The following is a 26,659-nucleotide window of genomic DNA, read 5'->3' as shown; positions in this document are numbered from 1 at the left end:
TAACCGAAACGGTAGATTGTGTGTGTTTTAGAAGCAGATTTTCCCTAATTTGCGCCGCAGCGGCCGTGCATTGTCAAACTGTTTCTAAAAACATCGCTTTGTCGACTGGCATAAAGGCATAAAGTCTAAATGAGCAGCGGAACTCTTTCCAACTGCAGATCTGAAAAATGTGTGAACAACTTTTGAAAGTTTTTTTAATTTGGCATAGGCTATCCTCTCTTCAATTTGCTCGCGGGTGTTTATTCCGTCTGTTCTGCGCCATGTTTATTGTATCTGGGAAATAATCACATCAAACATATAAATGTCTAAATTTAAAATTATTAAAACATAAATACGCGTTGACTTCCCATGCCTTCTTTAAATCATAGATGTGCAATATATTATTTCATTCTGTTTATCATGCGCTGTGTATTTTTGGTTTTATCAGTGGGTAGTTATCTTTTTTCTTTCATTCTAAAACCGGGAAAGACTTACTTTTTTTTGTTTTGAAATTAGTTAATTCACAATTCAAGCAATCCGACACATGAGAAACCTTTTTAACATAGTTCAGCCCATCTGTTCTAGATTGCGAGTTTATTGGCTGCGTTCTGCTTACGTTTTTTTTTTTTCACGCCTCCCCCAAAACTGACTTTTTAAAAACCCGCAGTAGCCTAGCGGAGTTCTCTTACATTTAACAGCGACAACACACGACTCTTTGCAACCAACAAATCCCACCGCAAAAGACACCTTTTCACCACCGACATGGACTCCATGTCTCGCATTTTTGTTTGTTTGTTTGTTTGTTTGCATGCTTAGTTTTTCCATATCATTATTATTATTATTATTATTAATTATTATTCAAAAAAAGCTTTTTTCTTTTGTAAACCAAAAGTTTGATTGTAGGTTGTGTTTGGATTAACTCCTCTGAGACTCTACCTCCAGCCCAAAACCAGGAGAGGCCGCTTGGTAATTCCCATATGACAGAGGACACAAAAGCCTAACAATACACATAATTTAAAATAACTATCAATTTATAATTCGGGTGTATAATATGTATATTATTTTAATCCGTTCTCCAGGTTTAGCAGTCAACCATCTTTCTTGGACGACCTAACGAATATCAACTGGTCAGAGGGATGGGACAGTGTCACTCCTTACTCAGCAAATCAAGGATCCAATCAACCGATTTTCTCAAGAAATGCCGGCCTCAATAAGTTCAGTGCGCGGGTAGACGGAGACACACAAAACCTACTTTTTAATGCGGTGCTGGGAAGGGAGCATACAAGTACGCCCACCGGTGAGACATCTCCTTCTTCTTCTTCTTCAAACGAGGTGTTGCCTACTATTCCTACATGTCTCAGGCAGGTTAGGAATCCGGATGTAGAAATAACTGATGCAGAAATCTCAGATACTGACATGCTTGAAGCCTATAATGCTTGTGTGAATTCATTCGACATCGGTGATCGTGTGTTTATTCAGCAACAGGAACAACAAAAATATTTTGAACAATTTCTCAAACAGCAGAAAGAAACAAATCAAAAATTAAAACAACTTCTTTTTCAGGAAAACCGACAAAAAACAGATCAAAAATCAGACTGGCTCCACACCTTTTTCCAGGAACAGCATCAAAAAACAGATCAAAAATCAGACCAGCTCCATTCCCTTCTTCATCAAGACAGGCAAAAATTGGATCTAATCCTGAGCAAAATACAAGAAATTGAGGGAGTTGTTTTTAGGGTAAAAGAAATTGACATAAGCATTGCAGAGCTCTTATTACAGGTATCAGAATCAACAATCTCCATCTGCAAATTAAGAGCAAAAAAACCAAAAAAAAAACCCCTACATTTAAAGAAAATGTCTTCAGAACCACCCAATAAAATATTCAAGCGCAGTGATGGATGCGGGCAGCCTGCTGATACTCCTTCAGAGAGCAGTCTAAGGAATAGCGACCAATTTGACATTAGCAGTTTTAGAACCAGGTGTGCTGAGCTGACCACTAGATTAAAAGCCCTTTGTCAGACACATGAATCCCGAGCTAACTCTGCTGTTTCTGCTTCTGTTTGCACTACATCTGTCACTGTTAATTCTCATGTTGGCAATGCTAATAATGTGGGTGATGACGGCGGTGAATGAAATCACACACTATCCTCTACAGAATGGTTTGATGAAATTGGTGATATTGATGCCACACCTTCTGCAGGACATTTTGACATTGATGAGCTTCTTTCACAATCTGTACTTTGTTATCAAGCAATTGACAGTGTTAATGATGACCTTCTATCGTCACCTACTGCGCATTCTGATGCAGGTGACAGCCTTATTGCTCTGTCCTCTGTTGGCCAAATTGAAATTTTGACATTTGACGACCTCCTATCGTCACCTACTGCGCATTCTGATGCAATTGGTAGTCTTGATGTTGTGTCCTCTGCTGACCATTTTGACACTCATGAGCATCCACCTTCTCCTAGCGATGATTTTGATGCAGCTGTTGATGTATTAGATAATACTAATGAACACAATGTTCTTGATAAATTTCAATCTGGCTTTCGTAAGGCTCACTCTACCGAAACTGCACTTCTTAGAGTGTCTAATGATATTTTGATGAATTATGATGCTGGAGAGTGCACTGTTTTGATGTTGCTGGATCTGACCTCTGCTTTTGACACCATTGATCATCTTATTTTGTTAGATTAAACCACTGAGTGGGTGTATCGGGTACCGCATTGGAATGGTTTAAATCCTATTTGTCAAATCGATTTTTCTCTGTGGCTACCTCTAAGTTCAGATCCTCCGTCAGCTCTCTTGCCTATGGGGTGCATCAGGGCTCTGTCTTGGGACCATTATTGTTTTTGCTGTATTTACTCCCTCTTCTGCAACTTCTTAGCTCTTTCTCTGATATTTCATATCATTGTTATGCAGATGATATTCAGCTATATATCTCTTTTAGGCCACCTGATGTTTCTAAGCTCCAAATCTTGCAGTCCTGCTTAGATTCCGTTAGAGATTGGATGGCTGGTAATTACCTTCAACTAAATGCTGATAAAACGGAAATCATTGTCTTTGCTCCTGAGAAATTTGTTCCCCTCGTGGTTAAAAATCTAGGCCCTCTTGCTTCTTATATTAAATCATCCATTAGGAACCTTGGTGTTACATTTGATCCAGCTCTGACGCTGGACACGCACGTTAAATCTTTGGTTCACTCTTGTTTTTACCATTTAAGAAATATCGCTAAGCTGAGTCCCATTGTGTCACATTCCGAATTGGAAATGATTATTCATGCATTTGTTTCATCCCGCTTAGACTATTGTAATTTCTTGTTTACTTGCTTAAGTAATGCCTCCCTGAAACGACTGCAGGGCGTTCAGAATGCTGCTGCTAGGCTTCTGACAAAGCATTACAAACACTCCCATGCCACTCCCCTGCTGATTCAGCTGCACTGGCTCCCTGTCAAGTTCAGGGCCCAATTTAAGATCATAATCACGACTTATAGGGCCCTGCACAGTGTAGCTCCAACTTACTTAAGTGATCATCTTCTTTCTTATCACCCCAGCAGGTCCCTGAGGTCTTGTGACCAAGGGTTGCTGGTTGTCCCGCATACAAGGTTAAAAACAAAAGGTGACAGAGCGTTTGTATCAGTGGCTCCCAGACTCTGGAACTCGCTCCCTTTGAGTTTGAGATCTGTGGACTCAGTCATGTCTTTTAAAAGCAGTTAAAAACCTCTGTTTAAACTCGCTTTTGGTTAATTTTGTTTTGTTTTGGATTTTAATGTCTGTTTTCTGCCTCTGTAAAGCACTTTGTGATTTTTATCTTGAAAGGTGCTATATAAATAAAATTTTACTTTACTTACTTTACTTTATAATACGAATGAAAGTGACACTGTGCAGATTGGCGGCAGTGATGATGGTAGCGGTGGGGTTAGGAGTAGGGACATGCCTCATTTTAATTCCAGAGAACTGCGTCAGCGTCTTGATTTTAGAGAGATCGGTCTAGATAATCTGCAACAGGTTCCCTGCAGGGTGCGAGAGAGTTTAGGTAATTTAATTGACCAAGCCTTAGAAGATGCCCCATCAGGGAGCATGTTGAATGTTGTGTTATGAGGACCATCCCTAGCCAGCGATGTGCAGTGTGTGTTACAATCAGATGATGATTATAATACAGATTTATTCCTTGAGGAAATCATGCAAGTGCTTCAAAGTAATGACGAGTCTATATCATCAGACGAACTTGAATTTATCGCCACAGTTGCTCATAACAGGAGCGGTGGTGTTCGTTTGAGATTAGGGAAAGTGATTTATGACGACATCTTGCTAAAAAAAGGGAGACATCTGTATAATCCTCAAAATAGCAATAACAACCTGTGTTTTTGTCTGTGCTTGGCGCATGCTCTCAATGCTGAGGTGTCTGAGGATGAGAAACTACTCTGTACAAAGCAGCTACACATTGATGCAGGGCTCAACCCCAGGCAGCAGGTTTCTTTCGCCAGTGTCAGCAGTTTTGAAAAACAACTAAATGTTAAAATCGTTATATTCCACCATACTGCAGGGCGAAAACAGCTACAGTGTTTCAAAACACATGACACCGCACCCTCAAACCATATATATGTACTTACACGACAGTCATTATTATGTCATTGAAAGCACAACAGGGTTTTTTGAGGTTGGCTATTTTTGTAATTATTGTTATAGTACATATCAGACTCCACTGCGCCACGCATGTAAATTCAGATGCAATGTATGCTTTACACTGTGTCAAAACTACCCATCACAGACTGTGAAATGTGCAGACTGTAAACGTATCTGTAAGTCGCAGCATTGCTACCATCAGCACAAACTAGTAGAACCGGTGCATAATCTAATACCGTGTGATCGTATGAAATAATGTGAAACATGTGGTATGGCATACAGGAAGTCAGACAAATCAGAACACAAATGTACCCCAAGTGCATGTACACTCTGTGGAGAATGCATGGTAGACAGTGGCATGAATCATGAGTGTTTTATTCAACCTGATGAAATGAAAAAAACCTCATGAAAAATACATAATATATGATTTTGAGACCCGGTATCATGACGGAAAGCATGAGGCCGTTTTTGTGTGCGCAATGGCTGCAGGTCCTGATGGCATCCCCGGGCGTGTTCTCAGAGTGTGTTCTGGGGAGCTTGCAGGAGTGCTCACAGACATATTCAATCTGTCCTTGGCCCACGCTGTGGTACCGGCCTGCTTCAAATCCACCTCCATCGTCCCGATACCCAAAAACTCCAACCCATCTAGCCTCAATGACTACCGCCCAGTAGCACTCACCCCCATCATCACTAAGTGCTTAGAGCAGCTGGTCTTAGCACACTTCAAATCCTGTCTCCCCCCCCACCCTGGACCCCCACCAATTTGCATACCGCCAGAACAGGAGCACAGAGGATGCAGTCTCCATCGCACTGCACTCTGTCCTCTCACACCTGGACAACAACAACACCTACGCCAGAATGCTGTTTATAGACTTCAGTTCAGCATTCAATACAATCCACCCCTCACAACTCATCAGGAAACTGACAGACCTGGGCATCAGTTCCCTCATCTGCAAATGGTTACTGGACTTCCTGACCAACCGCCCCCAACATGTCCGACTGGATAACCGCTGCTCATCTACAATCACAATGAACACCGGTGTACCACAAGGCTGTGTGATGAGCCCTTTCCTCTACTCCCTCTTCACCCACGACTGCAGACCTGCTGATGGTTCCAACATCATCATTAAGTTTGCAGATGACACCACGGTGATTGGCCTCATCAGTGACAACGATGAGACCGCCTACAGGGAGGAGGTGGATCGTCTGGCTGAGTGGTGCGACACAAACAACCTGCTGCTTAACACTGAGAAGACTAAGGAGCTCATCGTGGACTACAGGAGGAATGCTGACCCACATCCACCCATCCACATTAAAGGGACGGCTGTGGAGCGTGTGAGCAGCTTCAAGTTCCTGGGAGTCCACATCTCCGAGGATCTCACCTGGACGACCAACTGCTCCAAGCTGGTCAAGAAGGCTCACCAGCGCCTCTTCTTCTTGAGGACTCTGAGGAAGAACCACCTGTCCTCAGACATCCTGGTGAACTTCTATCGCTGCACCATCGAGAGCATCCTGACCAACTGTATAACAGTCTGGTACGGGAACTGCTCTGCCTCGGACCGGAAGGCGTTGCAGAGGGTCGTGAACACTGCCCAGCGCATCGCCGGAGCACCACTTCCTGCCATAAAGGACATCTACAGGAAGCGGTGTCTGAAAAGGGCTGGGAAAATCATCAGAGACCCCAGTCACCCATCACACGGACTCTTCACCCTCCTGCCCTCTGGGAGGCGCTACAGGAGCCTCCGGACTAAGACCACCAGGTACCGGAACAGCTTCTTCCCCACAGCTGTCAGACTCCTGAACTCTGCCTCCTGACATCTGACCCACGTTAAACTCATGGACTGAACATACACACACCCACAACCACTAGCACTTTACCACTACTGTATAGTTCTGTGTAAATAATCATTCTGTACATACGATAATTTTTAATCCTACAACTGTTTATAACTTGCATAGTTCACATTTCTGTATAACTGTATATCTCAGATTTCTGTATAGTTTTTATTTCATATTTATATCCTGTTCATAGCCTGTACATAGCTTGTACTCACTACAGCCTGTACATACCTATAGTTATAGAATATTCATAACATACTTCACACCGTGTACATTATAACATACCATAATAGACCCATTTCTGTAATATACTTACACATCTATATTATTGCTAATATATATTGTAATATATCTATATCATGGCTAAAGCACTTTCTGGATGGATGCAAACTGCATTTCGTTGCCCTGTACCTGTGACATGTGCAATGACAATAAAGTTGAATTCTATTCTATTCTATTCTATTCTATTCTATTCTATATGCATAGGAAAAAATTCTGTTTCAACACATTAAATTGTGTGGCTGCATTCGTTGGGCACTACAGAAGGCCTAAATTCGGTGGCTATACATTTATAGCCCATAATTCTTCGGGTTTCGACAACTATATTCTCTTGGAATACCTCGTTAAACAGGGTATTGCTCCGGGTGTAACAATGAGAGGGAGTCGCGTCGTTCTAATGTATGACAAATCCTATGATCAGAGATGGATAGACTCATTTAGCTTTCTGCCCATGCGTTTGTCCAAAACACCTTCTGCCTTGGGATTCGAGGACCTTGAAAAAGGCTTCTTCCCACACACATTTAACACAAGGGCTAACAAATTTACGGGTATGAAAAATTGTCTGAATGTGAAAAGGAGAAATTTATGGCGTGGTACAAGCCTGCCTGCGAGAAACCATTTGATTTACAGGCTGAAATGCGTAAGTACTGCATTAATGATGTCGAGGTGTTGAGAATGGCTTGTAAAATATACCGCGAGACCTTGATGGAGTGCACGCAGATTGATCCATTTTCACACGCCACCCTGGCATCATACTGCATGGGGATTTTCAAAACCTTGTTTCTTCCAAAAGACACCCTGGCATTGACTCATCACGGTGCATATGTTGATCAGAATAAGACATTTTCAGACGTGTGTCTTGAATGGCTTCAATACGAAGCCCACAGACAAAACATTGTTATCAAACATGCTCTCAGGGCGGCGAACAAAAAGTAGGACCTTATTTTGTGGATGGATTTGATGCTTCCAGCAGAACTGCATATGAATTCTTTGGGTGTTTCTATCACGGTTGTCTCCGCTGCTACCCGGAGAGTGATGTTAACCCTGCCGCCAAGCTGTCATATGGCGAGTTGTATCATGCAAGTTGTGAGAAGGTGAATGCTCTAAGAATGTATTATGGTCTTAATGTCGTGGTCATGTGGGGGTGTGATTGGTCGTCATTAAAGTCGACTGATCAGTCAGTCAAGGACTTAGGGGCCTCTGGACCCTAGAGACGCGTTGTTTGGGGGTAGGACTAATGCGATGAAACTGTACCACAAGGCTGATGATGGTGGGGATGAAAAGATCAGATACTATGATTTTACAAGTCTTTACCCCACTGTTCAGCGCATGAAAAATTATCCAATAGGTCACCCTCAGATCATATACAATAATTCTGACAGAGTTGAAAATTATTTCGGGTTTGTTAAGTGCACTGTGCTTCCTCCAAGGGGTCTATTTCATCCTGTTCTGCCCTACAAGTGCCACAATAAGCTGATGTTTCCTCTCTGCAGAACATGTGCTGAAGAGCAGCGCCAGCACAGTGATTGTGTGCATGCTGTCAGGTACTTGGGTTCCCTTTGAGCTTGAAAAGGCTATTGAAAAAGGCTATCAGATTGTCTGCATCACTGAAGTTTGGCACTTCCCCAATAAGACTGACACACTGTTTAAGCCGTATGTCAAAACATTTTTGAAATTCAAGCAGCAGGCATCTGGATACCCGCAAAATGTCAAAACAGCTGAGGAGCAGCAGAAGTTTGTTCAAGACTATTATGAGAGAGAAGGCATCAGACTTGACCCTGCTAAGATTTGTGTAAACAAAGCAATCAGAAGTTGTAATAAACTGCTTCTGAACTCTCTGTGGGGGCGATTCTGCATGCGAACAAATATGCCATCTTGCGAGCTGATTACAGACCCTGCCAGATTCACACAGCTGATGTTTAGTGACCATTATGACGTACGCCAGTTTTGTTTCATTTCTGATGATGTTGCAATGGTTCAGTGGTGTCATGCTGATGGTAGAGGGTCACGGGTGAAGGATGTGAATGTCTTTGTCGGTGCTATGACTACGGCCTATGCGAGGCTCACTCTGTATGACTTGTGGATGACTCTAATACTCTATTTTTAAACATGTTTTTAAACAAGGAAAATGAACTACACCTTTTTAAATCACTGTCATAACTATTCCACAGGTTAACTCCTCTAACAGAAACACATCTCTGCTTCATGTTTGTCCTTATCTTGTTATTTTTAAAGAAATCTGTTCCCCTTAAGTCATATTGACTCTCTCTGACTTTAAACAGCTTCTGAATACTGCAGCAAAGCAAGTTATTTTATATAATCAACTTCTTCAGATAAGAAAAATCACCTTTGTGAATGGTATACCGGAATCTCTGAGTGACGATGTCCTTTTACCTCCGGATAAGAACAACTTGCTCATTATCGACGATGTGATGAATACTGCGTCTAACAGCATAGAAGTTCAAAATGTGTTCACACAATACGTTCATCATAGGAACTTGAGCTGCATGTATTTAGTTCAGAATTTGTTTATGCAAGGAAAATCCAGTAGAACAATTTCGTTGAACACTAATTATTTAATTCTGTTTAACAACCCTAGAGATAAATATCAAATTTCAGTTTTAGGTAGACAGATGTTTCCAGGTAATACAAAATACTTCTTAGAAGCTTTTAATGATGCCACATCCACCCGATATGGGTTTCTTCTAATCGATTATAAATCTAAGACACCTGACTATTTAAGACTCAGAACCAATTTGTTGTCAGATCATCAAGTTGTTTATATCCCCCAAAAATGGCTAAAGCGGTAAAAAGGATGTCGTATTCACGGATGCAGAGAAACATTGCGCTGTTGGAGTTGTTGTATAAATCCCCACCCAGCGTACGGAGGAATATTATTTGTAATGCAAGCATGGATTTTATTAATGCGCTGTGTGAGATATCGCTCAATGTTTTGAAAGGTGTTATCCCGCTGACTGATCAACAGTACAGACAGCTAAAAAAGAAAAAAAAAGTAATCAGACTGGTTGCAGACAAAAAGGTCAAAATTTTGAAAAAGAGAAGATCCATCAACCAATCTGGAGGATTTTTGCTACCGTTATTAGGGGCTGCCACACCCTTCATCACCAGTCTTATAGCAAATAGGTGAAAATGGAGCACACACAGAAAATGTTTTTGGTCCCGCAGCATCACTTGGACATGTTAAACCATCAGCAGCAACAACATACAGGCTCCGTCAGACATGTAGCGCAAAACAAGCTAGACAAAGCTATGGTTGAAGTGCTGCAGCTGCCAGATTTGGATGTGTATGAGAAGGCTAAAAAGTATTCTGCCATTCTTCAGAGATACCTTTCACTTGTGAAACAAGGCATGAGTGAAAAAAATGTGCTAACACTATCTTTGCCTTCTGAAACCACTCAGGACTGCCAAAGCAGTGTTGGTGGCGACAGACAAAAAGACATGTTTGCGGATGAGATTTTGTCCTATATGGCAAAAAGGAGCAGAAAAAATGCAGAGCTTATTTTAACAGCGCTCACTCGTGCGTGGTGGATAGATTTTTAATGAATTTTAAAATCATGTTTGTTTTTTCTTATTCTTGAAAAAAGATCGTTTACCCTGGCATTTTTTTTCCCTTTTTATATACTACTACTTATGTGGGGTTTTTTTTTCTTAGTTATGTGTATATTGTTTTGTTAAATGGGTGACAGTTTTCCCTTTTTATTTACTACTTTGAATTGTGTTTTTTTTTTGGTTTTTTTTACTTATGCGTATATTGTTAAACAGATGACAGTTTTACCCTTTTTTTTACTACTTTTTGAACTCTATGTTGCTGATTAAAGATTGTATTATTACTAAATAATGTTTTTAACAATTAGGTGAAAATAAATATCAGATGAAACGATATTCTCTTCTGTTATCTTTTATTATTTGTTACATGAATCAGTATCCACACTGCACACAATCAAAGTTATTTTCAAAACATACAGAAACAGGTCTTATTTTGTTAACAGAATGACAAACCATTGCATCATTACAAACAAGATTATCACTGTACATATTAATTAGTCTTGAAGTTGAGTTGAGTTGCCGAAGCTATCAAAAAAGTACCCTTGCTTGTCTTTTGTGATATAGAACGCCAACCAGTGCTTCCCAGGTAAGTCTGATGGATTTGTATTCACAATGCCCATGCATGGATATCTGATGGTCTTTGTTACCAGCTGGTCACATGCTAAGACGCCCAGAAGATGAGCCCTGTTACTAAACCTTTTAACAATGCTGGTTAGTTCTATTGTATTCATTTTGAATCTTTAGTAGTAGTCCAGCAGCACTTGTCTCATATTAGATATCTCTATGACTGAATCAAATACAGAGCAACACACCAGGTTCATTGTTCGGGGTAGCAGATTTCTGAAACGGGTTTCCAGCCTCACGTTCCCCGTTTTAACTAATGATACATTCCCTGAATGTCCTCCATCAGCTTCCAGATTGAAACAAAATAATGTGTAGCCGTTACCAAAGTCCTCACGTGTTATGGCCAACGGTCTATCCTTTAAATGTCTTCCTGTGGTTTGTATCAGCTGATAAAATTCTCTGGTATAGTGTCAGGTTTTGTATTGTTGATTGTCATTTATGCTTACAAATATCTACTTATATATGCTTAGAGTTTTATAATTAGTTGTAGATTGGTAGAGGTTTGATCCTTAATAGTCTGCAAACTTTGTGTGCATTCCAGAGCACTCTGGGAGCATGGGAGAGGTCGTACCTTGTCTTATTGTTTTATGGTAGGATAAACGTATCTATATCTGTTTTAGGCTAAGTGCCTTTTGTTTAGATGAACTGCTGGACTTCCAGACCAGCAGGTTTAGGGAAGTCTTTATGGGGTCACACTCTGACCCCACATACACACACACACACACACACACACGCTTACACAACGCACAGGCAAGGTACTCTTTGTGTGTATGTATACGTCATATGTTAATGAACCTATGTATATTCATGTAACCTCAATAAAAGAGCAGTGTTACGGGAGAGCGGATGAGAGCAACTGGGGTCAAGCGAAGGACCGGCGCTTGTCCGGTTCTCTCCCGTGCACGAGAAACATAAAGAACTTTGCCTACTCGTGTCTTGCTTTGCTGTGTAATTACATTGTCTTCAACGTTCCAGCGAATAGGTTTAAGCTACAAACCTAACATATAGTGTTTTCTCTGAAAATTTAGCTGGAATGGTTTGGCCGGATACGACTGTCCGTCAGCGTATACATGAATTCTATATCACAGTTTTCAAAATTAAAAGGATTACGTGTAAAAGAACCAGTGTAAGCTTCATTATCCACGAATGCAATGATGACAAATTTAGGCAGCCTGCCCTTAAATAAATTGTCATTAGTTGATATTCTTGCCCCAGCAGGTATGGAGAAGGTCTGTCTACAGTGTATTTTGCATTTGCATGATGCAGCGCCTTGCCGTGTGCCAGCCTGACACTTGGTGACACACTGACTTTTTTCACAAACAAGCTGGCAGAGACAATTTTAACTTTATATGCGGTGTTAGCTCCAGTCATGAGAGCAAATTCGTCTTTAGAGCGCACAAATTTCAGCGACAGATCAATTCCATTAAGTAATAATTTTTCTTGAAAACACAAGTCTGCGTGTACTGGAGCAATCAATTCAACAATACTGCTATTCGCTGTATAAGTACCTCTGGTCACCAGACCCTGGTTCTCCCCTTCTATAGATGTATCATTCATGTGCGAGGCAGTGTCTTTGCAGAATAAGGCTGTGCTGAACTGTGTGTCTAAAGTCTCCTTATTATAATTGATAAGACATTCTATTATGCCTCTGTATGAATACGTGTTGGATGATTGGCTTATCATGCGATCCCCCAAATTTACATCTACCTGACTAAATAAGGTGCAACCGGGATAAGTCCCACGTTTGCATCCCTGCCTAAGTTTGTGCCGTCAGCATTTGTGATTCTTATTCGTGTGTAGATATAGGAATCGTTTAGGACTGTCCCGGGCTCTGTGGGGTCGGGAGGCGCTGCTCCACTGGGCCCCGGTCTGGATGGGCCTGGGCCCCCCTTTCCCTGGTGGGTTGCAGAGTATGGGGGTGCCTACTGGGGTCAGCGGGGGAGCTGACCCCAGGGAGGGGTCACTTGCCCCTCCCTTCCCAGTGATGGGAATAACGGCGTTACAAGTAACGGCGTTACTAACGGCGTTACTTTTTTCAGTAACGAGTAATCTAACTAATTACTATTCCTATCGTTACAACGGCGTTACAGTTACTAACAAGGAAACGCGGTCCGTTACTATTTTTCAACAAACAGACGGTCGAAGCTGTGTTCAGTTTACCGCATCTTATATCAGTTGCACGGAAGTAGCTGTAAGTAATCTGGACGCTACAGCTTTAAGCAGCTGCGCGCTCCCGCAGACGGTAATCACGATCACTGTCTAGCACAACACCTGGAGCTAAGGGGGCAAAACAATCGCATGTGTGCTGCTGTTTGACTGAGGAAGAATAAAGTAGTCGTGGTAAGCCGATCACATGACCACTTAAAGACAAAGCAACAACGTGCCAGTTTTTAAACTGTGTTGATAGGCCACGTAAAACCAGAGTCATGATCAACAACGCGGCGTTTTTTCCTCAATAGTTTTGCCACGTTAGCGCTAGCAAGCACACTCTGCTTATGAGCAAAAAACAAAACAAAAAAAAGTTTTATGAGTGACGGCGAGAGAAAGAGAGAGAGAGAGAAAGAGAAAGAGAGAGCAGGAAAAGAGAGAGAGAGAGCGAGTTTTGAGATGTGAGATTTGTGACGTTTAGTGTGTTTGGAGTGTGTAGTTAATGTGTTGTCTTGTGTAGTTAGTGTGTAGTGTTGTGGATAGTTTTGTGTTGTGTGTCAGAACAATGAGGCGACTGCTGTCTCCAGGTAGAAACAGCAGTGATACACCTGCTGCTGTCAGACCTGCAGGTATCAGGCTGTGATGTTCTCCTTTATAGTGGACAGAAATTATTTTTTTGGAGTGGCACAAATAATTTGTGTGGCATCTTACTGAAGAACAGCTGATTGTTCTGTAAATAGTTTGAAATGGTTATTTAAAAAATCAAGGTAAAAGGTAAATGGATGCAAATAACTTTGTTGTTTGCAAAACTTGTGCATAGGATTTTAAAATTGACAATTTATATTTGCATTTGAAGTTATGAAATATGATTCATTAAACATATTTATGGTTGTTACAGTAAAAATATAACTTTTTCTACTGTGATTTTATGTTTTTTTGTCTTGATTTTAGATCAATTCTGGTTGTACAGTATGACAAAATGAGAACATAACTGTAAATTCAGACACGTGAGGTTGCGCTAAAAAGGATGATACCAAACAAGGCAAAGCAAATAGTTTTTAAAGGTAAAATGTGGAGAGAAAATCAAGAGTAGTAAAAAAATGGCCAATTATACCCTGGACGCCAGGGGGTTAAACGTTCTTTGTTTTTGTTTTTTAAGTAACGCAATAGTTACTTTTCCAAGTAATTAATTACTTTTAGAATATTGTAACTCAGTTACTAACTCAGTTACTTTTTTGAAGAAGTAACTAGTAACTATAATTGAATTACTATTTCAAAGTAACTTGCCCAACACTGTCCCTTCCTTCCCTCCCCATCTCCAGCTGCCTCCCTCTTCCCGCTCCACCACAATCACCCACACATGCAGGGCCTTGGGGTAGGGGTGTGTCACCAGGGTGCAGAGGAGGCATCCCCCCCCTCTGTCCCCTTCTGGCTGCCTCTGCCTCAATTTTATCCCACAACTTAGACATTCACATTACTCACACTCTCATTTTTTGACGTCCCTAATAAGACATCAATGCATTACATAGCTACCGCTGGTAAATTATACCAATATACCTCGTGTTTTTTTTTATTGGACAGTAACAGGCTAGTTAACGGGAGGTTGCAAGTGCTAATTAACAAGTAACAGAAGTCAGCTGTCTTTGACTAATCTAAGGTAAGTGAGCGTTCTGTTATTCTTTTGCCTGCAGTGTGAACATATGTGGGTTAAGTAAGAAAGTAGCCGCTTCTGTCTTTAATTTAACTATTTTTTTAAATAAATTATTATTATTAACAAACAGGAAAAACATAGGTAAACACATTTTCTTTTGGCAATTTACCTACGCAGTAAAAAAAATGTAAGTTGCGTGGACAACAACGTGCCCGATTACAGCAAGTTGCTAGTACCAACCAGTGTTGGTCAAGTTACTTGAAAAAAGTAATCAGTTACTAATTACTGATTACTTCCCCGAAAAAGTAATCCCGTTACTTTACTGATTACTTATTTTCAAAAGTAATTAATTACTTAGTTACTTAGTTACTTTTTAAAAACACGATTTACAACCTGAATAGGTGATAAAGTGATAGATCTTTCAGCCCAATTCTACTTTTTCTGCATAATCCATCATACAAAATGTAATCAAATGGAAACGTCTCTTTTTAAAACTTTAAACTTTAAATCTTTTAACATTATGCATCAAGCAAAAACTTAATTATATGCAACATTCTCTGACTGGAAGAAATTTGTTTAACATTTAAACCTATTTTCTGCACATTCCAGCACATAAAATAAAATATTTTTTTGTGTTTACACTCACTCTTTCAAATAGATGAAAGTAAAACACAGCAGAAAATAAATAAAATCAAAGACTAGCGGTTCTGTTGCTGTATTTTCACCTGTAAAGCAGGAGTGGGTTAGGCGGAGGTTTACCCTGGTGCAGGTGTGCCGCAGCGGTCAGTGGAAGAATCCACGAGTTTCTCTGTGAATTTCACATTATGTCGTAGTACATTCGGTGCTTGCTTGGAAGTTTAGGGGGTTTTTTCGCTGTAAAAAGAAGTTTTCTTCCCATGCACAACGGACACTAATGTTTTTGTCATTTTTTATGGAATCAAACTCAAAATAAGGTCAGTACTTCCACGCTTTGAACGCTGCATGCTACACTCTGCCCCGCACTCGATATATTATGATCTGCACACAGCTGTTGTCACGAACGTCGCACTCGCTTACGTCACTGTCATGAGACATTCTCGCAAAAAATCACGGTTTTAGTAACGCAGTAACGCAGCATTCCTACGTGAAAGTAACAGTAATCTAATTACCGTTTTTGCAATAGTAATCCCTTACATTACTCGTTACTTGAAAAAGGTAATCAGATTACAGTAACGCGTTACAAGTAACGCGTTACTGCCCATCTCTGGTACCAACCAACATTATCTGTGTTCTTCACAGATTACTTAACTTAATGTGATTAATTTGAGCACAGCCTTTTTGCTACCATAACAGTACGAGTTGTATTTAACTTACCTCTACATGCTTGCGCAGGTTTGATGTGGAATTTTTAAAAGCTGCTAACTCGGTCTCTCTGGGCAAACACAGCTTACACTGCATAATAAAGCTGTTGCCTTTCTTGCACTTGAAGCCGAAATGGTCCCTTAAATACTGCCAGGGGTTCACATCCGTTTCTTTGAGTTCAGGGTCAGCAGAATTCGACAGGGCTTCTTTTTTCACTGGATCCATAACACCGATGTCAGACTCCATCTTTAACGTGACCTTAGCACCAATTTGTTCTACTACCCATCATTCCCTGCAGTATTTCCAAAGCGCAATGTTTTTTTTTATTTTTAATTTACTCAGTAACGGGTGTGATTGAAAACGTAGCGAACTACAATACTTTTTAAAAAATATACTTAAGTAAAAGTAAAATTACAGACTTGAAAAATGACTTTAAAAAGTACAAGGGGCGATCGTGGCTCAAAAGTTGGGAGTTCGCCTTGTAATCGGAAGGTTGTCGGTTCGAGCCCCGGCTCGGACGGTCTCGGTTGTTGTGTCTTGGGCAACACACTGGTGGTGGCCAGAGGGCCCGGTGGCGCCAGTGTCCGGCAGCCTCGCCTCTGTCAGTGCGCCCCAGGGTGGCTGTGGCTACATGTAGCTTGCCATCACCAGTGTGTGAATGGGTGGATGACTGGATGTGTAAAGCGCTATACAAATACAGGCCATTTACCAAATACACAAAAAAACTACTCAATTACAGTAACGCAAGTAAATGTAATTCGTTACTTTCCACCTCTGTGTATGGGACAGTAAAAAGATCGAGCTCTGTTTTTAGACATTCTCCTGATTGGTTGTGTAACAGAGCCATTTAGAATATGTCAAATGCTGTAGTTTTTGAACGACTGGTTCTGGGTCTTTTCACTCCGCGTGGTTGTCTCCGTTTGGTGGCTTTCCTGGCAGGTTTTGTCGTTTTACGCTTTTTAGGCGGCGGTGTATCACGCATGCGTGCAGTGGGAGGGGTCTTAGAAGGTTTGGGTGTATACACATACAAGCCATTGCCATCCTGCTTAGTAGATGTTGGCTTGGTTATGTTGGATATGACATCAGACACTATGCCTGATGCTGCTGTTTTTAGGTGGGGTTTGACTATGCTGACTCCTTTTTTAAACAACGGTACAGCAAATCTAAACAGGCTGCGGAACAAACCTCCCAGACCTGCCCCAAATTGTGTGCTAGTCCCAATATAACCATTCAATTCGCCGCCAGCCTGATTTAAACAATATCTTACATATTTTGCTTCATCTGTGTTGTAGACAGGCATCCTTATTTTTTAAAAATGGTGTCTTGTGGGCCGGAAGTGGAGCTTGACAAACTCCTTTCCGTATAAAAAAAGGGTATGTGTTGATTTTGGTCGTCCTTCAAATCAATTTCTATGTCATCGATTAAGGATTTCGAGACTGGTGTGTAGTGTGGCCTGTCAAATTGAAGAATGGCTACCCGACGGTCATCGTCTGTTATATTTATTGCTCTTAATAGCCGCACATGGGCGTCGCCCACAAGCTGGTAATCAGCGATATCTGCATAAATAAAAATGTTATATTTTCCGCTGTATATGTCTGCAGGATGTGGTGCGTATGTGTTTTTATAATGAAGTACAAATGGGTCTTCTGATTTGAATCCTAAGATTTCTGCCAGTCTCCCTCTAAATGTGAGAACTGTGCCCCTCGGGCCCATAACACTAACATAGTTACTAACTTCACTGTGTTTTAATGTTGCTAGTGGCTTGATGTTGCTGACATTTAAAATTTAATTCTTTTATTATCTGCAGCACAGATGCATAATGACCCACAGACAGCTCAATCGCGGTTATGGACAATGCTCCATCTTTGACTGGATCATAAATTTCCACTCGCGAATCTGATTGCGGAAAAGACAACCATAGTCTAGGGTATTGAAATTCTATAACACCAACCTCATACAGTTCATTTAAAACAATAGGTTTTGCTAGCTTTGTTCTAAAATTAGATATCTTATTGCTTGGATAAACATGTGCTGAAGCATTTGAGAAGAGGCTCACATAAAAGCCTGCGTTGTTGTTGTTCGTTTTATTCCTTCCTTCCTCAGTCTTTGCCTAGTGCAGAATGAAAGTATGCAGAGATGCGGCGTCTCTGTTAATCACACTTCAATGATGTCTTTTTCAGGGTCCATGAATTAAAAAGAGAAGGCCAACCGAGCCATTTGACCAGCGCTAACTTTTTTCGGCCCTCTTTTTTTCTGCCAAGTATTTTCTCTATTTTAAAACTTGTGTTTTTGTCAGTAGTCACCTGCTGTATCTCAGGTTCGTAAAATACACCTTTCACTGCAGCTCCTGTGAGATCCTCTAGTTTGTATATGGGAGGGTCTCTTCCTAAACGTTCCTTTATGGTAAAGAACTCATCTGTGTAGGTCTGATGGTAACCCTTTCGGAATATGCCGCGTAGTTTAGATATTCTCACTGTATCGCCCACATTAAATTTAAAAGTCACCGGTTTTTGGGGTTTCATTTTGTACAGGGTGTTAAAGACTCTTTTCTCATTATCTTTGCACACCTCGGCGGGGGTCATTTTGATAGAGCTGTGATAAGACATGTTATAGGCCTGTACAAGATCTTGGATCACATTAACATACAGGGAGTGCAGAATTATTAGGCAAATGAGTATTTTGTCCACATCATCCTCTTCATGCATGTTGTCTTACTCCAAGCTGTATAGGCTCGAAAGCCTACTACCAATTAAGCATATTAGGTGATGTGCATCTCTGTAATGAGAAGGGGTGTGGTCTAATGACATCAACACCCTATATCAGGTGTGCATAATTATTAGGCAACTTCCTTTCCTTTGGCAAAATGGGTCAAAAGAAGGACTTGACAGGCTCAGAAAAGTCAAAAATAGTGAGATATCTTGCAGAGGGATGCAGCAGTCTTAAAATTGCAAAGCTTCTGAAGCGTGATCATCGAACAATCAAGCGTTTCATTCAAAATAGTCAACAGGGTCGCAAGAAGCGTGTGGAAAAACCAAGGCGCAAAATAACTGCCCATGAACTGAGAAAAGTCAAGCGTGCAGCTGCCAAGATGCCACTTGCCACCAGTTTGGCCATATTTCAGAGCTGCAACATCACTGGAGTGCCCAAAAGCACAAGGTGTGCAATACTCAGAGACATGGCCAAGGTAAGAAAGGCTGAAAGACGACCACCACTGAACAAGACACACAAGCTGAAACGTCAAGACTGGGCCAAGAAATATCTCAAGACTGAGTTTTCTAAGGTTTTATGGACTGATGAAATGAGAGTGAGTCTTGATGGGCCAGATGGATGGGCCCGTGGCTGGATTGGTAAAGGGCAGAGAGCTCCAGTCCGACTCAGACGCCAGCAAGGTGGAGGTGGAGTACTGGTTTGGGCTGGTATCATCAAAGATGAGCTTGTGGGGCCTTTTCGGGTTGAGGATGGAGTCAAGCTCAACTCCCAGTCCTACTGCCAGTTTCTGGAAGACACCTTCTTCAAGCAGTGGTACAGGAAGAAGTCTGCATCCTTCAAGAAAAACATGATTTTCATGCAGGACGATGCTCCATCACACGCGTCCAAGTACTCCACAGCGTGGCTGGCAAGAAAGGGTTTAAAAGAGGAAAAACTAATGACATGGCCTCCTTGTTCACCTGATCTGAACCCATTGAGAACCTGTGGTCCATCATCAAATGTGAGATTTACAAGGAGGGAAAACAGTACACCTCTCTGAACAGTGTCTGGGAGGCTGTGGTTGCTGCTGCACGCAATGTTGATGGTGAACAGATCAAAACACTGACAGAATCCATGGATGGCAGGCTTTTGAGTGTCCTTGCAAAGAAAGGTGGCTATATTGGTCGCTGATTTGTTTTTGTTTTGTTTTTGAATGTCAGAAATGTATATTTGTGAATGTGGAGATGTTATATTGGTAAATAATTGAAATAGGTATATATTTGTTTTTTGTTAAGTTGCCTAATAATTCTGCACAGTAATAGTCACCTGCACACACAGATATCCCCCTAAAATAGCTAAAACTAAAAACAAACTAAAAACTACTTCCAAAAACATTCAGCTTTGATATTAATGAGTTTTTTGGGTTCATTGAGAACATGGTTGTTGTTCAATAATAAAATTATTCCTCAAAAATACAACTTGCCTAATAATTCTGCACTCCCTGTATCTTCGCGAGTTAACTGATGTTAAGTATTTCCACATTTTCCCCTTTAAGGTACGGTTAAAACGCTCTACCACACATGATTTCATTTCACTAAAGGTTGAAAAATGTGTGATGTTATACTGCTCCATTAGTTTTTTTTTAAATGTTTATTATAAAATTCCTTCCCTAAATCTGTTTGGAGTTTTTCAGGCACACGGCCCTCTCTCAGAATATCACCAAAAGCCTCAGCAACAGCCTGTCCTGTCTTGGTTTCAAGGCACCTAACCCATGCATACTTAGAAAACACATCTATGCATGTCAATAAGTACCTAACATTATCATTATCCGCAGAATATTCATGCATGTCAACCAAATCAGCTTGAAACTGTTTGTCAATCCCGTTAACCAAAACTCTATTTCTGGGGAAATGTATCCTTGCAGGTTTATGAAGAGTATATGTGTCATCTCCTTTTAAAAAACGCTCCACGTCAGGTAATGACGACTTTAAGCCTGTTGCCTCACTGACAGCAATACGGAGCTTCTTTACACTTCCTACACCCCGGTGTGCAGGGTTGTGATATATTTTTCTCAGCGTGTTTTCCATAATCACTTTGACCAAACACATATGACCAGAAAAAAGTGTTAACATACGTTTTTATTTAATTTTCTGTGTAGTGCACAGTAAGGTTTTTATAACAGATGTACATTAAATCTTGTGTCTCCCAGACCAGTAGTTTCCAACCATGTGGTGCAGCGCTGATTTAACACCGCGGGTGTGATGATTGGTATTTAGCAGGTATCCGACATTCTCATCAATGGTGCATACAATGTGCGGCACTGATCTCAGTTCACACAGAAGACGCTCTGCAGTGCTGATGATTTGTGCTTTAGTCTCACAGACGCTGTATGAGGATACAAACAGATGGATGGCTGGGATGAATCGGGGCATCTGGAGCTTTTCCATCACCTCATCATAGTAGGTCTCGAACAAAAACACAGGCAATTCAAACAAGCAACTGTGCTGTAACTGGCTGGGGCATCCATAACATATCTCCTGCACATACTCATTCAGTGCCATCGACAGCAGGTGGAAGGTTGCGAGTTTAATGTTGATTTCCGTTTCCTCAGAGGGGTGTGATCCTGCAGAGTCCTGTGAGCATCCTGGAGAGGGGGGAGGAGTCGGCGGGGTCTGGATTAGCAGTGCTGGAGGGGGAGACTCTGAGCGGTCCACAATATGGCAGATGTTGTCTGTAAAAGAAATCCATACATTGCATTTTTTTTAAATATCGGGTATAATACCAATGTCTCTCACACATAGACAACCTACCATTTGTTTTTTTTGTTTTTTTCAGTCCTCAGGGTTTTTGATGATTTTTGGCCTGAACAGGGCAGAAGGTAAACCAATCTTCGGGCCATGTGCGTGCTGATCATATACAAGACGCTTCCTAATATTCTCATAAGAAGAGTTGACCTTGTCTCTCTTGATAGGCTTATCGACCTCATTAAACACCCGCTGCAGTGCTCTCCAGTCTGACCACTGAATAAAAAAATCCTTAAACCATGATAAACGTTCTTCAAGGCTGAGGGGGTATGGGTTCAACCTCCAGTTTTCAAGGCCACGGTCCGCAATTACACCCTCCCTGTCTTCACCCACACTAAGAAAAATGAAGTCGTCACCAGGACGATTGAAACAGTCCGCTTCTACACGGTAGAGTTCAGGCCCTGTTGGACTGACCCATTGTGAAACATAAAGCATCTCCGGGAACCCCTGTTCGATCCACGTCCGGACAGACGACTGAGCGCATAGCTGGACTGGCCATCGGGCATACCGGGCATTTGCCCGGTGGGCCGATGGTGATTTTTCGTTTTTATGGGCCGATGGTTTTGTTTCTTTCTCTTTTTTTTCGTTTTTTCCCGTAACGGTATAAACACTGAAAGGTGGTGGATTGGCCAGATGCTGGGAGATGTGTAAAAATAACTCAATTGTTTGGTGGTGGCTATGGCGGAGCTTCCACAGATTCAGTAACATTAGCAAGTGGTGGAGGCCAGCAGATGCACCACGCTGGCAGGTGGATGACGGAAAGGCAGGAGGAGCAGAGACCTGAGGCGGTGAACTGAACTTCAGGTAAGAAGTTATGACCTGCAGTCTATCCGGGTCAGGTATAAACCAAGTTTAGGTGGAGTTTATTTTCGTTGTGCTGACTTTTTACAGTCATTTACAATAACTCGTACTAGCTAGCATGACAGAGTTTATAATAAGTTGGGCGGGTGCTATGTTGTTATTGATTTTGAACTTGTTTGATCTTATTTTATTTATAAGGTTAGTTATTAGAGTTTCAAACTGTCCCGTAAAAAACGGAATGGTCTCGTATTCAGTTTCGTATTGAGGTGAAAGGAACAGTTTGTCCCGGACTTCAGCTACAATGAAAAAGACACAAAGCTGGAGTTATTCTGTGTCTTTGCTGCACAGCTGCATCTTCTTCTCTCATTCTCTCCCCCTCTCTGTCCTGTTTCTACTTCAGTCATGAAACTGATCAATGATCAGCTGATCGGCTTTTCTCTCTTGTTTGTTTATCGCCCACTTTGCGCCAGAAAGAAGAAACCAGCGGATGTCGCGCTAAACAACAGCAGCACGTTTAAGCTTGATCAGCTGTTGTTAGAATTTATTTAATATTAATTTCTAGTATCAGCTGATGTTTGCTGGAGCCACAGCTGTAAAACCTGCTGGTCATGATGTCGGTTTGGATATCTGGTGAGTGGGAAACATGAAGATGAAACCAGGAGATGTCCTTACTGAATCATCAGAGCTGAACAGGTGATGGAGAAACAGGTTTACCTTTTAGGTGACAGAAATGAGTTGAAGGGAAGTTATGAACTGTTTCTGAGAGACAAATAACACCAGGATCCTTTTCTACGTAGCTGACAGCTGGTAACTGTGCAGGGGCGGATCTAGCAAAGTTATGCCAGGGGGCCAGGTAGGGCATTAACAGGGAAAGGGGGGGACAAGGAAATACTTTTCTTTCTTATTCTCATTTAAAATGTCTCGCTTTCAACAAATAATTATCTGAATCTTACAACAAACGTTTTTATCTAAATGTATAGGAATCCATTATTGTACATAGTAATTATTTTAGGGTCCCATCATAATTTCTTCAGAAGTAGGTAAGTACTGTTTATGATGCCAGCATTTTCCCACATTTTCTAGATACTGTACCAGTACTGTGTGTAAAAAGCCACCAAAAAGTCAGTTAAGTTTTATTCTTTCTCACCTGTCTTTCTGTCTCCTTTCACTTTTTAAAGGTTGCAATGTTAGAAAAAATATTTTGCCCTGCCATGCTGTTTATTGATGTGGCAAATGAATGGTTTATGAAAATATATCTAAATCTGTCATCAGTAATCAGTAATGATCATATCTCACCTCTAGTCTTCTCTGTCTTAATTTCAGGTTTTCACCATGTGTTGTAGATAGTTCAGGAGGTTAACTCGACCAAGCAGTCTACTTTCGGGTACTGTTTAGAATACCAGAATAGGGAGGATGGTGTAGGTTTAAGTTTATTAGACTGATACATATATACCAACACGACAGTGTACATCACTGTGACAACAATGTTTGTTTTCATTCAAAGGCTTTATGGTTTTTCCTATAATACCTGGTGGGCCGGTCACCAGTCAAAATGCCCGGGCCAATTTTTTTGTCCCAGTCCAGCCCTGACTGAGCGAAACAGTTTCCAGTTTTTGATAGACATAGAGTGTGTCCCGCCAACTCCCCAAATCTCCCCCTCACCAGAATCTACACACAGGGTCACTTTTCCATCACTATATTTAATTGAATAAACATACCCGCACACACCTCTAAACGCAAAATTAAAATCAGTCTCTGTAGACTCTTGATGGAGTGCTGAAGATCTGATGTCTGCAGACATACCTAGAGGGTCAGAGGCTGCTCAGATGTCTGATGTGAATGCCATAGTTGGAGGTGGAAATTCTTGCTGAAAGTGTGGAGGGTCTCCCATGAAAAACACTATAAAAACCTAACCCTTTTTGCTCCAATATATAGCTATTTTCTTTAAAACACGCCCAGTAGGAGGAGACAGAGCATGCGCAGTAGGTCCTTGCGGTCCGCATGGCCCGGAAGTGCCCCTTTTTCGGATGAGTGAATGCGCGTGCATGAGAGTGCATGTGCATGTGCATGTGCTCGTACGTGCAAAAGGTGCCAGTTTTTAAGCTCGGCAATGGGGGTGTGGGGGGCATACCCCCACCCCCACCCCTCTCCTCACCCCCCCACAAAGGTGCCCTATATATTCTTCTGATGACAAATATTTTTTTCCCAAATATGGAAAACAGCCTTTAAAACAACCTTTTGCATGGGAGTATAAATTGCTGAATTCACGAGGTGCACCTAAAGGCACCATGAAAAGTGAGCGCATATTAAATGTTTATAAGGTGTAGGTGCGCAAATTTTTTTCAAGTTTACATGTCGTGACTGCGGTGAGCTAAGCCAGCTGTTGCTGTCTAGCAGCAACCTGTTACATTTCAAAGAGGAAAACAAAGCAATTCAAGTCCCACCACAAAAAACTACTGGCCATGTTTTACCTTTACTTGGTTTATCAATTATATGGACCACATGTATAATTTTATTACTTATTTACATGAAAAAATGGTAAATGATGAGATGGTTGGAGGGTAGTGTGTTTTCTCTCTTGCTTCTGACAGATCTAGAAGGGCCCCTTGTGGCGTAACTTAGGATCCCACTACACCTAAAATTACACTTAAATCTTAAAATGAAGATCCTTCTTTGACATGTAACTCATATTGAATAATGTGACTCCACATTATGGTGTGTCACATATGTTTACCTGACAAGGTTTTATCCATCCATCCATTCTCTTCTTCCTTATCAGGCTGGAGCCTGTCCCAGCTACCATAGCAGAGGCAGGGTACACGCTAGACAGGTTATCAGTCTGTCACAGGGCTCACACAGAGAGATCGACAAGTATTTGCACAAACAACTATTTTTATGAGCAATTTTAGAATCACCAATTAGCCGAACCTCATTAGCCCCATGTTTTTGGACTGTAGGAGGAAGCCAGAGTACCCAGAGAGGATCCACTCAGAAAGCTCCCACCCAGATGTTGGATTCGAACAGTGGACCTTTTTGCAGTGACACCGTGCTGCCCTCCATATAAATTATTAGTATATAAAAGATCAGTAGCCACATACAAATGAATGAACGTTGCCAGTTTCCCACTTGAGGGGAGCAAGTATTTGCTTGTTGTTGTTGTTTGCCTTTATTAAAAGGAATTTTGGGGGATTTCGTAAGGATTTTTTTTGTTGCCTGTATTGATTCAGATCCTGGATAAAACCACATTTTCTAAAATTAAAAATACACACAATACAAAAGCGAAGGTTAAAACAATGAGGTCATAAGATGGCTGAAAACACCAGGATTTTATACTAACAGTAAATATTCTGTCGCTTATTTAGTTTCTTAGAATTCAGACACACATTTGAATAAAAGCAAAACCTCAGAGAAGATGAATAACAATGCAAGCAGCTGTCAGGAGAACACAGAGAACCAGCAGTGCCACAATGTCAGAGGCGACCTTTGACCCTCTGTTTGATTTTGCATGTTAAGTGTCAGGAGCTTCACCTGATGATCATTTTTCAGGAGCCGCAGATGTGAAAATTGAGAAATGTGGATCATTTATAACAGTTACAAAAAGCTTCTCACACTGAAAACTGAGAACCACAGCCTCATTATCTTCTACTGGATGGCTCGATGTTACATGTGACATAACACTTACAGTACTTCCTGTTTTTAATAACACTGACGTGAATTACTTATTCCATTGTAACACTTCACACGTCTTTCTTTCTTTGTTCCTTTCTTTTTCCTGTAAAAGTGACAAAAAAATAATTCATAGTTTCTTCTGTAGTTATATGATGTACTCACTGATTCAGTATCACAAATGTTTTGTAATTTTCTAGATGGCTTTAATTTTACAAAACAGGATCATTTATTATTTTTTAAAAGTTTAATGAATTTCACAGGTGCTCCCACATTTCGTTTACATGTTAATCACATCAAAACTGAAAAGTATCAGATACTAAATATTACTCGTGTTTATTTTACTGTTTTCATTTTATTTCTGTTTGTGGCATTATTTTTAAAAATTACATCACTTCATTCTGGTGTTTCATACGTGAATTTCAGTCACATACTTTTTTAAAACTGTCCTTTTACTGCTGCTTTCTCACAAATACTTCTGTGAGGATTTGAGCAAAATGCATCAAACCAACACTTCAGATCTTTAGCTCCACCTTGTTCTCCCATCTTTGCACAGTCCTCTCCATCAGGATATTCACCGTTGTGCCCTTTCCAATTGTCTGGCTCTTTGCCACTCCAAAACCTCAAACTAAGAGATAAAGAACAAAAAT

At 41.0% G+C, this 26,659-nt stretch overlaps 1 protein-coding gene across 6 annotated transcripts in view; it reads right to left on the bottom strand.

The window, feature by feature from the left end:
* LOC100710612 (CD209 antigen-like protein E) overlaps positions 1–26,659 on the bottom strand; it is a 79,989-nt gene that overhangs the window by 45,490 nt on the left and 7,840 nt on the right. The gene's annotated exons all lie outside the window — the stretch shown is intronic.

The sequence above is a fragment of the Oreochromis niloticus genome, linkage group LG22 (assembly GCF_001858045.2).
Source record: "Oreochromis niloticus isolate F11D_XX linkage group LG22, O_niloticus_UMD_NMBU, whole genome shotgun sequence".
In the NCBI taxonomy this organism is placed as follows: domain Eukaryota; kingdom Metazoa; phylum Chordata; class Actinopteri; order Cichliformes; family Cichlidae; genus Oreochromis; species Oreochromis niloticus.
This window is presented reverse-complemented; position numbering and strand designations above follow the sequence as displayed.